This window comes from Triticum dicoccoides, chromosome 1B, assembly GCF_002162155.2.
Source record: "Triticum dicoccoides isolate Atlit2015 ecotype Zavitan chromosome 1B, WEW_v2.0, whole genome shotgun sequence".
Taxonomy (NCBI): domain Eukaryota; kingdom Viridiplantae; phylum Streptophyta; class Magnoliopsida; order Poales; family Poaceae; genus Triticum; species Triticum dicoccoides.
This window is the reverse complement of record NC_041381.1, coordinates 141,453,707-141,465,929: the sequence shown is the minus strand read 5'-3', so window position 1 is coordinate 141,465,929 and position 12,223 is coordinate 141,453,707.

Genomic DNA, 12,223 nt, shown 5'->3' with positions numbered 1-12,223 from the left:
TTGCACAGATTACATCCACTCGGCATAAAAGATCGCCACCAGTGCAAATATAGGGAACACCCTACACTATACAAAAATGGCTTGCTGTTTTCAGCCGGTGGCTGCACGTTAAGAAAAAAAATTGTATCGCACCAAAACAAATTACAACTATAAAACAAAAGGAAGGTTGGCATAAAAGTTAACAGTCTAGCAGATAAATGCACAACCAGAAGTTTAGAAGCTTAGTTCATTTGACCTGACTGTTACGTTTTCATCCTGTATTGTCTGATGGAGCACCATAACCTTCGCCTTCATTTCTCCTAGGCTCCTGAACAACATAGCAAATGTCTGATAGTCTGGTTTCAAAACCATGCATATCTTGACGACATCAAACAATGTCTCTCCTTGTTTCACAAAGGGTCTCTGTTAGGGAATGGACTTGTGCTTGGAGCACAGATACAACATTGTTTTGAGCTTGCATATCTTGATCATGAGGAAGTTTGGATGAGATTACCTTAACAACCAACCCAGTATTACGCAGGAACATGCTTTTGGCACTGTTAGTGGACATGTACTAACCCACTGCAGCAAGAGCTAACATTGCGGTTATAGTTGCCTCGCCACCTTCAGAAAGTGGCGGTTCCATCATTTTTTCCATAGCTCACTTAAAAGTTGAGTTTTTACATTAGTAGTACCAGAACAGAAGATATTAAGGAGGCAGTAAAACCAAACAAAATAGCTTTGGTCTATATACAGAACTTATTCTCGTAAACCATGTAAAATATTAGTTGTATTTTATTGCAAAGTACATAATAAAACCAGGTTCCAAACATATGACCATGTACCATCGCTAATGTATTGTCTATTTCTTCACATTATATTGAGGGCTAAGGATAAAGGGATGAAGTTAATGATACGGTATTCATAGTATGACATCATTCATATCACAAAACAACTGAGAACAGACAAACAGGCAATTGTAACGTTGTGTGGGCAAGTCCAACACGGAACTAGATTACAGGTCAAGATCAAAGGAGCATTACTCCTCTCTTTTAAACCTTGTAAGGTGCAATGATACGCTAAGACAATTGTGTATAAAATTGAAAAGAGTAATAGACATTGGCTGCAAACCACCTTTTTCATGAATTGAACTGCCGTCGCCGCGTCACACTTACTGACCGGCTCTACTTCTACCCACTTTGTGAATTTATCCAACGCCACCAAAAGGTGGGTCTTTTTATCCTTGGATCTTTTGAAGGCCCCAACCATGTCAATCCCCCATACAGCAAATGGCCAAGTAATTGGTATCATCCACAATTCTTGAGCTGGCATGTGAGCTCGCCGTGAAAATTTCTGACACCCGTCACATTTACTAACCAGATCTTCTGCATCAGCATGAGCCGTCAGCCAATAAAATCCATGACGGAAAGCTTTGGCCGCAAGGGACTTTGAACCGGCATGATGGCCACAATCTCCTTCATGAATCTCATGAAGAATCTCTTGACCTTCCTCAGGAGATACACAACGTTGAAACACCCCTGTGACACTGCGGTGATGTAACTCGCCATTGGCAATCGTCATTGACTTAAACTACCGCATTATCTGTCTAGCCAGGGTTTCATCCTCAGGCAATTCTCCCCGGGTCATGTAAGCCAAATATGGAATTGTCCAATCTGGGATGACATGAAGAGCCGCTACCAACTGTGCTTCCGGGTCAGGTATGGCCAAGTCTTCCTCTGTAGGTAACTTAACAGAAGGATTATGCAAAACACCAAGAAAGTGTTCGGGGGTACCGGTTTACGCTGAGATCCAAGCCGGCTTAAAGCATCAGCTGCCTCATTCTTCCTCCGATCGAGGTGCTCCAGTTGATAACCTTTGAAGTGTCCAACAACAACATCAACATCACGGCGGTAAGCCACCATGAGGGGATCTTTGGAATCCCACTTGCCTGAGACTTGTTGAGCTACCAAATCTGAGTCGCCGAAGCACCTCACCCAGCTTAAGCTCGTCTCCTTAGCCATCCGAAGACCATGGAGCAAGGCTTCATACTCAGCTGCATTGTCACTACAGGGAAACATCAACCTTAGCACATAGCAAAATTTGTCACCTCAAGGGGAAGCCAAAAGAACTCCAGCCCCCGAGCCTTCCAATTGCCTGGATCCATCAAAGTGAATAGTCCAGTATGTGTTGTACGGCTTCTCTTCAGGCACCTGCAACCCTATCCAATCGTTGATGAAATCCACCAGTGCTTGAGACATCATAGCAGTACGTGGTACATACTTTAAACCATGAGGCCCAAGCTCAATAGCCCACTTGGCGACTCGTCCTGTAGACTCTCTGTTCTGGATGATATCCCCTAAAGGAGCAGAACTGACCATATTGATGGGATGACCCAGGAAATACTGCTTAAGCCTCCGGCTGGCCATGAACACCCCATAAACAAGCTTCTGCCAATGTGGATACCTCTGTTTGGACTCAATAAGCACCTCACTGATGTAGTAAACTGGCCGTTGAACCGGATATTCCTTACCAGTCTCCTTGCGCTCCACCACAATGGCCACACTGACAACATGTGCGTTAGCCGCCACATATAACAATAAGGGCTCCTTATCAATGGGAGTGGTAAGAACCGGTGGCTCAGCCAATTGTCTCTTCAAATCCTCAAAGGCAGTGTTAGCAACATCACTCCAGACAAAGTCGTCTGTCTTCTTCAACATCTGATATAGTGGTATGGCCTTCTCACCTAAACGGCTTATGAACTGGCTTAAAGCAGCAATGCGACCCGCCAAACCGTGAAAGTCATTAGCACACTTGGGTTTTTCCAAAGAGGTGATAGCCTTGTTCTTCTCTAGGTTAGCCTCAATGCTTCTGTTAGAAACCAGAAATCCCAAGAGCTTGCCTGCTGGCACACCGAAGACGCACTTCGCCGGGTTAAGCATCATATTGTAGACCCAGAGATTATCAAAGGTCTCCTTTAGATCATCTATCAGGGTTTCCTTCTCTCTCGACTTCATCACAATATCATCCACATAAGCATGTACATTGCGCCCAATCTGAGTATGAAGGCAATTCTGCATACAACGCTGATAAGTCGCATGGGCACTCTTGAGCACAAAAGGCATAGAAACATAGTAGAAGGCTCCAAAGGGAGTAATGAATGTTGTCTTCTCCTAGTCCTTAACTGCCATTTTGATCTGATGATATCCAGAGTAAGCATCCAAAAAACTCATACGCTCACACCCCACCGTAGCATCAATGATTTGATCAATACGAGGGAGAGCAAAGGGATCAGCCGGACAAGCCTTGTTTAAGTCCGCGTAATCCACACACGTACGCCAAGTGACGTTCTTCTTGAGCACTAGCACCGGGTTAGCCAACCATTCAGGATGAAATACCTCAATAATAAACCCGGCTGCCAAGAGCCGAGCCTCCTCTTCACCAATGGCCTTGTGCCTTTCCTCGTTAAACCGCCGAAGAAACTACTTGACCGGCTTAAACTTAGGATCAACATTGAGAGTGTGCTTAGCAAGTTCTCTCAGTACACCCGACATGTCGGAAGGCTTCCATGCAAAGATGTCCCGATTCTCACGGATGAACTCAATGAGCGCGCTTTGCTATTTGGGATCCAGATTGGCACTGATACTGAACTATTTAGATGAATCGCCAGGAACAAACTCAACCATCTTGGTGTCATCAGCCGACTTAAACTTCATCTTCGGTTCATGCTCTGTGGTGGGTTTCTTTAAGGATATCATGTCCGCCGGGTCAACATTATCTTTATAAAAAATTTACTCTTCTACAGCACAGACCGACTCAGCATAAGCCACATTGCCTTCCTCGCACTCCAGACACACCTTTCGACTGCCATGAAACGTAATGGTCCCTTTATGACCCGACATCTTCAGCTCCAGATAAACATAACACGGCCACGCCATGAATTTGGCGTAAGCCGGCCGCCCAAACAGAGCATGATAAGGGCTCCTAATTTTGACCACCTCAAAAGTTATTTTCTCAGCCCTGGAATCATACTCATCTCCAAAGGCTACCTCCAGCTCAATCTTGCCCACTAGGTATGCCGACTTACCAGGAACTACACCGTGAAAAACACTGTTGGACTGCTTAAGATTCTTATCAGTTAACCCCATACGACGGAAGGTCTCATAATAAAGGATATTGATGTTGCTGCCTCCATCCATGAGCACCTTAGTGAACTTCTATCCCCCAACTTGAGGTGCCACCACCGAAGCCAAATGACCTGGATTATCAACCTGGGGCGGGTAATCCACCCGGCTCCACGTAATGGGCTGCTCAAACCATCGCAAGTACCGGGGAACTACCGGCTCAACGGCGTTCACTGCCCTCTTGTGAAGCTTCTGGCCCCGTTTACATAAACTTGTGGTCAAGACATGATACTGCCCCTTATGCAATTGCTTCGGATGACTCTGATATCCATATTGTTGCTGTTGCTGACCCCCTTGGTTAGATTGTTGATTGTAGCCGCCTTGACTACCTTGATTAAAACCGCCTTGATTATTCTGGTGGCCCTGAAAGCCGGAACCAGAACCGCCACTTCCATTGTTCGGACCATGAAAGCTGCCACCTCCTGAACCGCCACCCGGCCCATGATTACCATCAAACATGTTAGAATTCTTGAAAGCTCTCATGATGGTGCAATCCTTCCATAGGTGAGTAGCCGGCTTCTCTTGAGTGCCGTGCTTCAGGCAAGGTTCATTGAACAACAGCTCGAGAGTGGGACCTGACCTGCCAGACCGAGGAGGTGGCCTCCCCTTACGCCGCTGATTGCTGCCCTGTGCATTGGTGTTAGCTACAAACTCCAAGCCACCATCAGCCTTACGTTTGTTGTTGCCCCCTTGATTCGCTGGGTTATGCTGTGAGCCCTTTGCGTTGCCATTCTTCTTTCTGTTCCGTGCCTTCTCATCATCAGACTCGGGATCGTTGGTACTATCAGAGTTGGCATACTTGACTAGAGCCGCCATTAGGTGGCCCATGTCATTACAATCATGCTTGAGCCGCCCCAGCTTCATTTTTAGAGGCTCAAAACGACAATTTTTCTCCAACATTAAGACTGCAGAGCCGGCGTCCATCTTATCATATGAATGTATTATAGCTTTGACCCGGTGCACCCAATGGGTCGTGGATTCACCCTCCTCTTGCCTGCAATTCTTCAAGTCCACAATTGACATGGGCTGCTTGCATGTGTCCTTAAAATTCTGGATAAACCGCTCCTTTAACTCTGCCCATGAACCAATGGAATTCGGTGGCAACCCTTTCAACCAATTACGAGCCATTCCATCCAACATCATGGTGAAGTATTTAGCCATCGCAGCATCACTGACTTCTAGTAGCTCCATGGCCATCTCGTAACTCTCGATCCACGCCCCAGGCTATAAATCGGTCGTGTAATTAGGCGCTTTACAAGTCCCCTTGAAATCCTTGGGCAAACGCTCATTACGCAGAGCCGACACCAAACAAGGTACACCCCCACTCCTGGTGACCAAACCTGCCTCAACTGACGCTGCCGGATAAACCGGCAAGGGCTGATAAGCTGCATGCTAAGCTGCTACTTCTACCGCCTGTTGAGCCGCCAGCTGAGCTGCCTGCTGAGCCGCTTGCTCAATTTGCTGACACACTCTATCCTGATTACGCACGTTAGGAGCCCCACCTTGAGCCAGGTCATACCCGCGTGGCTGATCGCGGTGCTGGGCATTGCTTTAAACGGCCGGCGAGTCTAGGTGCCTGCTATAACTCTTGCTCCGGCTCGGACGTGGGGTTGAATGAATCATGTCTCTACTGTAAGAGTATGCCTCCTGCTGTTCTAAGGCTGTCTGAAGAAGATCTCTGACCCTCCGTGTTTCAACTGCCGTCGGTGAATCGCCATCTGCTGGGAGAGCCGCTAGTCGTGCTGCCACCGCATATTCTCCAGCGGGTTAGAATAATGACCCCGTGGTGTCGCCACATAAGGAGGCGGAGTAGTACTCAAACGTGGGGGACCCATAACCCGTGGCTGAACCGACGTGTCGGCCTCGGGCGCTGCAACCCGGTTTACCTCCGGTAGGTTACTGGGGCCTACTCCGGGTGTGTGAAAAAGGTTTCTAGGATCATAAACCGGAGGCAGACGAGATTGAGTTTTCTGGTACCTTCTCCTCATAACCTCATTCGATGCATTCTGATCCATCGTAAGCTGAAAAGCCTACGACTGAATCTGCTGAACTTGAGCATCCAGAGCCCCCCGCTCTGTAGTCATTCTGATGTCTTCCGCCACTAGGTCTTCTTTAGCTTGTGCTATGTCGAGCTTCAACTGTGCCACTTCCGCATCATGTTGAGCCTGATCCACCGGGTTGACCATGGCGGTTAATAGGGTTGTCATCTTGTCCATGAGATCCATCAGCACCTGAGCCGGCAAGCGCGCATGGCCTCCTGCCCCAGTGGCTGTCACCGCTGCTGACCCGGAAGTCATTGCCGCCACAGTTGATGAATTTAACGCAGGTTGGGTATGTGCCATGAAGATTTCGACTCTACTTGGCGGCTCAAAGGGGTCAAAATATTGCTGCCATCAGAACAGCCCCCAAGCCCTCCGTCTTGCAGTTGATACAGCAAATCTGTCTCACCCGTGGAAGACTCACCATCCGAGTAGATGGTCGTCTCACCGGAAACATATCCTTCAGAAAATTCCCCTCCATGGATGCATCCCACGAAGGCATGCCTTATGGCGGGCTAAGCTCGGGCGGATCTCGCACGCTGAGCGGTCTTGATGATGTCAGCATAGATGTCCAGCTCAGGGCCTGGCTTGCCGATCTTTGTCAATGAAGACATGGATTCCGCCGAAGGGGACCCGGTACCCGTACTCAATTGAGACGGCATCGGGGCCCCAGCCTGCGTCGTCAATGTAGAGCTTGTCGGGACGACTCTTGGTCATCCGGCCCATAGCGTATCCTTTGAGCCCTTCGAAGCTGCCCTTCAAGAACTCAAATCCACCGTGCGCTGACCCCACGGTGGGCACCAACTGTCGTGGAATTGTCACGTAAGATGTCCTAGCGTAAGGACTTAGGCGTGGAGCCATCGCAACTAGGAAGCTTAAAGGGGTTAAACGGGACAAAGGACACGAGGTTTATACTGGTTCGGCCCCTTATGGTTAAGGTAAAAGCCTACGATCTAGTTTTGAGTGGGATTGCTTATGTCTCGATAACCAGGGAGCGAATCCGCTTGACCTAGTTCTCGACTTGAAGTTTCTTGCCCTGAACCACCGCCGGGTCGTCCCTTTATTTACAGAGGTTAATGCCCAGCGGCTCACAGAGTCCCGGCCGGTTCATAAATAGTGTCCGGCTTGGTCTCACTCTATTCCTGTCTTACAATACAAGTTATACATATATGGCAGTTTATCTCTACAAGCCTTAAGTCACCTCTGGGCCTTGGGCCTTTAACTAAACCTCCATCTTCAAGTGTCCTCAGTGGGCTTCGTCATAGGTGTGACCCGGCACCTCCTGGGCGGGTCATGCCTAATAGTTATATCCCCAACAACATGGGATACCCTGTTTGTAGAATTTTCCGCTGGACTTTGACCTTCTATTGCACCATCAGTACTAGCAAAATCTACAGGATTCTTCCGCTTCCCATCCCTACCATTCTGTGTTTCTTCCTCTTTCTCTGTGACATGTTAAGTCAAGCCGACAAGAAAAACGAATAACAATTTAGTTATTCAGAACAAATTGATGCGTGATACAGACGAACTGAACTTTGAGGTTAGACAACCACATGATAGGAGGATGTAATTTGTACGAAAAACAGGACGGAAGAGATAACCAGAACTATGATTTGTAAACTAAGCAGAAGACATTTCACTAAATTAGAAGCAATGCAATGGAAGGTAGCCACGATATGAAAGATGCTACAAATATCGCTCTACCAAGTTAACAGTGTCTCATCATAAATGGCATTTAAACAAATGTGAAGCAGTACAAGAAATAAATCATATGCAAGATGCAAACAACATCACACTACCAAGTTAGAGGTCTCTCGTTATTAGTGCCATTGCATGTTCACAGCATTGCATATTCACAGCTTATGATGTGTAAACTAAGGAGAAGACATTTCAACAAATTAGAAGCAATGAAAGCTAGACACCATATGAAAGATGCAACGAATATCACTCTATCAAGTTAAAATTGTCTCGTCATAAGTGTCGTTTCAACAAATTAGTAGTACAAGCTAGAAAAGAATGTGAGATGTAACCTATATCACACTCCGAAGTCAAACATGTCTTATGATAAGTGATTGTTGCAGGTTACACAACAGTAGTAATTTGATGTAAGAACATGGTGTGATAGACAGATATTGTATGTTCTAGAAACAGGAACATGTGTCTTATTCAAGTATAATGTGTAAAGTACGCAGATGGAATTCAACAAAATTAGAAGTAATACAAGCTAGACATCACACATAACATGCAACCACATATAACAATGCCAAGTTAGAGGGAGCACCGGTGATGGTGCACTAGGGGAGACGTGCTCATCATAAACACAGCTATGTTGAGTGCCTATGCATGTGTTGTCTTGGAAATCATCTTGGGGGGGATGGAGGAGTAGAAACTGTAGAGGCCCTCTTTTTGGAAGGAGCACCTTTATCCGCTGCCTTACTAACTTCCTTCCGCTTTATTGATTTTGAATTGTCAAGTAAAACCGACAAGAAAAAGCAATAAAATTCTCTCTTCAGAACTCATTCATGTATGATACTGACAATCACTACTTTGATGTAAGGCAAACATATGATACTAGGATGGAATATGTACGAAAAACAGAACGGCATGGCATGTTCACAACTGTTTGTGTGAACTAAGCAGAAACCATTCCAACAAATAAGAAGCAACGCAAGCTAGACACCACATGAAAGATGCAACCAATATGACTCTGCCAAGTTAAAAGCGTCCCATCATAAATAGAATTTCAAAAAATTAGAAGCAACGCATGCTATAAATCCTATGAGAGATGCAACTAATATCGCACTTCATATACTAAAGGTGTCTCGTCATATTGATTGATGCGGGATACAAAAAACAATAGTTTTATGTAAGGACATGCTTAATAGACAGATGTACTATGTACTAAATACAGGAAGGTATGTCACATTAACAGGTGTAATGTATAAGCTAAGCAGAATAGCACATGCAGTTTATCCAGATTGGAAGAATTACAATCTAGACACCATATGCAACATCCAACCACATATCATGCTGCCAAGTTAGAGCAAGCACCTGCGATGCTAGTGTAGGGGAAATGCGGTAATCAACTACAGAGCTACGTTCACTATCTTCATCTAGCCTTGCTGTTCCTTGAGAATCATGTCGGGAGGCTGACGCTGCATTCTTTAAATGAGGAGTAGTCCACTTGCCTGACTGCCTCATCATAAGTGACTGATGAGGGATACACAAGAACATTAGTTTGATGTAAGAACATGGTTAATACACAGATGTACTAGTATGTATCAAAAACATAAAGGCATGTCATATTCAAAGGTATAATGTGTAAGCTAAGCAGATGCAATTTAACCAAATTGGAAGCAGTACAAGATAGACATCCAGCTGGAGTGGTGAGCATGATCATCTAGGACCTTAGACCCTGGTGGGAGGCGGGCTGCTTCACCACCATTGCGGCTTTTTAGTTGGCTTCCACGTGATGCACGTCTTTGTTGGGCTTCTCACTGGCTTGGCTAGTGCCCTACCTAGCTATTTGTCTACTGGTGCTCACGGGATGGTGGTTCATGTAAAAATATCTTTCCTTACCTTAATAAAACCGACTTCGGCCTTTTGAATACAAGCTAGACACCATATGGAACATGCAACCACATATGACACCGTGAAGTTAAAGCAAGCACCTAGGATGGTGGTTCATTGCGAGCGAGGTCATCAACTCCAGAGCTACGTTTACTGTCTCCATCTGTTGATACTGCACCCCTTATAAGGGATAAATGTGTCTGGCCTATCCGCGTACCATGCTGGAGCAACTTCTCTCTTTTCTTTTTTGCTTTTCTCTTGGCAGCAGATTCTGAAATACCCTTACATAAAAACACAATAGTGAGAGTAAGGGTTAAGTGTGTGCAGAACTAGTGCACTGTAAAAGTAGCAGATAGCAGGTGGCTGAAAAATAAATGACATGAGACATATGATAGCTCTACAACATTGCACGGCAAACAAAATTAGATTCTACTCCGTATTATTTTGTAATATATGAGCACAGGAAATGTAGGTACTCCTCCAGCACACCACCACATGTGGTCATATCAAGATAACAGTCGACTGAAAATAAATAGGTCAGTCGATTTTTTTATGAACCTTCTGGTCTATAAGGAACGGGCAGATGGTCATCGTCTACCTCCCGCCAGTCACTGTTGACGATCTTTGTCGAACCGCCAGCGACCACCGGCCCAGACCCCTGCCTCTGCCGCCCCGCCCTTTGTTGGAAATATGCCTTAGAGGCAATAATAAAAGCATTATTATTATATTTCCTTGTTCATGATAATTGTCTTTTATTCATGCTATAACTGTATTATCCGGAAATCGTAATACACGTGTGAATACATAGACCACAATACGTCCCTAGTAAGCCTCTAGTTGACTAGCTCATTGGTCAACAGATAGTCATGGTTTCCTGACTATGGACATTAGATGTCGTTGACAACGGGATCACATCATTAGGAGAATGATGTGATGGATAAGACCCAATCCTAAGCATAGCACAAGATCGTGTAGTTCGTTTTGCTAGAGATTTTCCAATGTCAAGTATCTCTTCCTTAGACCATGAGATCGTGTAACTCCCGGATAGCGTAGGAGTGCTTTGGGTGTACCAAACGTCACAACATAACTGGGTGACTATAAAGGTGCATTACAGGTATCTCCAAAAGTGTCTGTTGGGTTGACACGGATCGAGACTGGGATTTGTCACTCCGTATGACGGAGAGGTATCACTGGGCCCACTCGGTAATGCATCATCATAATGAGCTCAAAGTGACCAAGTGTTTGGTCACGGGATCATGCATTACGGTACGAGTAAAGTGACTTGCCAGTAACGAGACTGAACAAGGTATTGGGATACCGACGATCGAGTCTCGGGCATGTAACGTACCGATTGACAAAGGGAATAGTATACGGGGTTGCTTGAATCCTCGACATCGTGGTTCATCCGATGACATCATCGAGGAGCATGTGGGAGCCAACATGGGTATCCAGATCCCGCTGTTGGTTATTGACCTCAGAGCCGTCTCGGTCATGTCTGCATGTCTCCCGAACCCGTAGGGTCTACACACTTAAGGTTCGGTGACGCTAGGGTTATTAGGAAGACTTGTATGTGATTACTGAATGTTGTTCGGAGTCCCGGATGAGATCCCGGACGTCACGAGGAGTTCCGGAATGGTCCGGAGGTAAAGATTTATATATGGGGAGTTGTCAAACGGACACCGGAAAGTTTCGGGGGCATATCGGTATTGTACCGGGGCCACCGGAAGGTTTCCGGGGGTCCATCGGGAGAGGCCACCCCTCTCGGGGGGGGCACATGGGCTGCGTGGGGCAGGAGCCAGCCCCAGGAGGGCTGGGCGCCCCCCCTTGGGCCCATGCGCCTAGGGTTGGGGGGGAACCCTAGAGGGGGCGCCCCCCTTTGCTCGGGGGGCAAGTTCCCCCTCCCTGGCCGCCCCCCTCTAGATCCCATCTAGAGGGGCCGGCCCCCCTTGCCCCTTCCCCTATAAATAGAGGGGTGAGGGGAGGGCTGCACACCCAAGCCAAGGCGCAGCCCCTCCCCTCCCCAACACCTCTCCTCCTCCGTACGTGCTTGGCGAAGCCTTGTCGGAGTACTGCTGCACCAACAACACCACGTCGTATTGCTGCCGTTGGAGCGGTCTTCCTCAACCTCTCCTTCCTCCTTGCTGGATCAAGACGGAGGAGACGTCGTCCGTACCGTACGTGTGTTGAACGCGGAGGTGTTATCCGTTCAACACTTGGTCATCGGTGATCCGAATCACGTCGAGTACGACTCCATCATCACCATCCCCTTGAATGCTTCCGCACGCGATCTACAAGTGGTATGTAGATGCAAACTCACTCCCTTGACTCGTTGCTCAGATGAACTCATAGATGGATCTTGGTGAAACCGTAGGAAAGATTTTAATTTTCTACAACGTTCCCCAACAGTGGCATCATGAGCTAGGTCTATGCGTAGTTCTCTATTGCACGAGTAGA